A 2091-nucleotide genomic window follows, 5' to 3' on the forward strand; every position below is an offset into this window, starting at 1 on the left:
TTTCTTTCTTTCTTTCTTTCTTTCTTTCTTTCTTTCTTTCTTTCTTTCTTTCTTTCTTTCTTTCTTTCTTTCTTTCTTCCTTCCTTCCTTCCTTCCTTCCTTCCTTCCTTCCTTCCTTTCTTTCTCTCTCTCTCTCTTTCTTTTCTTTCTTCCAAGATTTTATTTATTTATTTGAGAGAGAGAGAGCGAGAGCGAGAGTGAGAGCAAGAGAGAGCACAAGCTGGGGGAGGCGCAGAGGGAGAAGCAGATGCCCCAGGGAGCAGGGACCCTGACTTGGGAATCAATCCCAGGACCCTGGGATCATGACCTGAGCTGAAGGCAGACACTCAATCAACTGAGCCACCCAGGCGCGCAGGATGCTGGCTTTTTTGCTAAGTGTGACGGAAGCCACTAGAGAGTTTTGAGTAGAGGAATGATGTGATCTGACTGATGTTTAATAGGCTCTACTGCACTGCTGTGTTGAGAACAGGCTTAAAGGGGGTGCAAGGATGGAAGGGAGACTAGTGAGGGGCCACATCTTGGTGAGGGAAGATGGTGGCTTGGACCAGGGCCATAGCAGCGGAGATGGTGCAAAGTGCTAAGGTTTTGGATCTATCGATTGATCAGTCATTTAAAATTTAAAGTAAATTCATTTATTTAATTACAATTAAAAATAAATTTTTTAAAAATATTTATTTATTTATTTATTTGACAGAGAGAGACACAGCAAGAGAGGGAACACAAGCAGGGGGAGTGGGAGAGGGAGAAGCAGACTCCCCACTGAGCAGGGAGCCCGACGTGGCGCTCGATCCCAGGACCGTGGGATCATGACCTGAGCCGAAGGCAGATGCTTAACCGACTGAACCACCCAGGCGCCCTGCAATTAAAAATAAATTTATTTGATGAAGGAAACTTTAAAATATTCTGTGAACCCACATGCAACTCTTGATCTTGGAATCATGAGTCCAAGCCCCACATTGGGCGTAGAGATTACATTTAAAAAAATTAAAATATTCTATGAACCCAAACATAAGGCAACTCCTTAAATAAGCAATCTCCTAACCTTCCTGATAAGATCCCCAAAAGATTTTTTTATGCCAACTTGAATATTTATACTCTTAGGAATGTAGATGAACCAGTCCAGAGTTTCATAACCTCAGCACACAACATTTTGAATACATTTTTGTTGTAGGGACTCTTCCGTGCATTGTAGGATGTTTAGCCGCGTTGCTGGTCTCTAACCCCTAGATGCCAGCAGGACCCCTGGCCCTCCCTCCCCTGCCAGTGGGGACAACCAAAAATGAGTTCAGATATTGGCATACGTCATACCTGGAGGGCTAAGTAGCCCCCATTAAGAACTACTGATACAGTCAAATGCCTACTTGCAGGATTTAATTTATCCCTTTAGTTACATACTTAAATATCTTGGGCAGTAATTAATTATTTTACACATTTTGTTTTTTACACTCTCAAATCTCATGAGACGTATTTATTTCAGTTCTTCATGTGCATCGTTGATGTCAGCATCTTTATTGTTCTTGTTCTTCTCTGTCACTTAACAGAGTGTTCCAGGTTACATCATTTTCACTTCCATCTACATTGTGTGAGATCCAGCACCTGACACCCTAATAAGATGCCACTGTGGAAAAATTACATCCCAAGACACAACTATCCATTATAGAACACTGGGACAGTTTTCTTTTTCACTGTTGTTCTGATCTCTAAAATCTAAACAACGGCTGGATCACTCTAAAAGACAAACAACAATGCCCCCCTTATAAAAGATTGAAAACACTTACTGGTATAATGGATCCCATGGACCACCAGCCAGCCTCAATTATCAGCACATTTTTCCACTGAGGTATGTCCCATATTATTTTGAAGCAAATCCCAAATATGTAATTTTATCTGTAAATATTTTGTATGTGTCTCTAAAAGATAAGAATTCTTTTTAAGATAACTGTGAGCAATTAACATTAATTCCTTAATATAATTGAGTATCTGGTAAGTGTTAAAATTTCTGATTGTCTCACAACTTTTTTCTCTTTCTTCTTTCTTCTCTTCTTTCTTTCTTTCTTTCTTTCTTTCTTTCTTTCTTTCTTTCTTTCTTTC

General features: G+C 40.0%; 1 protein-coding gene across 2 annotated transcripts in view; it reads left to right on the plus strand.

Moving 5' to 3' along the window:
- Nucleotides 1-2091, plus strand: part of PTAFR (platelet activating factor receptor) — a 42032-nt gene that overhangs the window by 7294 nt on the left and 32647 nt on the right. Inside the window, exon 1 of one of the 2 annotated variants that reach the window (XM_035019349.1) lies at nt 1394-1840. The exons of the other annotated variant lie outside the window; for it this stretch is intronic. The gene's annotated coding sequence lies outside the window, so the exon portion shown is untranslated. Of the gene's footprint in view, nt 1-1393; nt 1841-2091 lie in introns of those variants that run through there. 2 annotated transcript variants of the gene reach the window in all.

Source organism: Mirounga leonina, unplaced genomic scaffold (genome assembly GCF_011800145.1).
Source record: "Mirounga leonina isolate KUSES-001 unplaced genomic scaffold, KU_Mleo_1.0 Mir_173, whole genome shotgun sequence".
NCBI lineage: Eukaryota > Metazoa > Chordata > Mammalia > Carnivora > Phocidae > Mirounga > Mirounga leonina.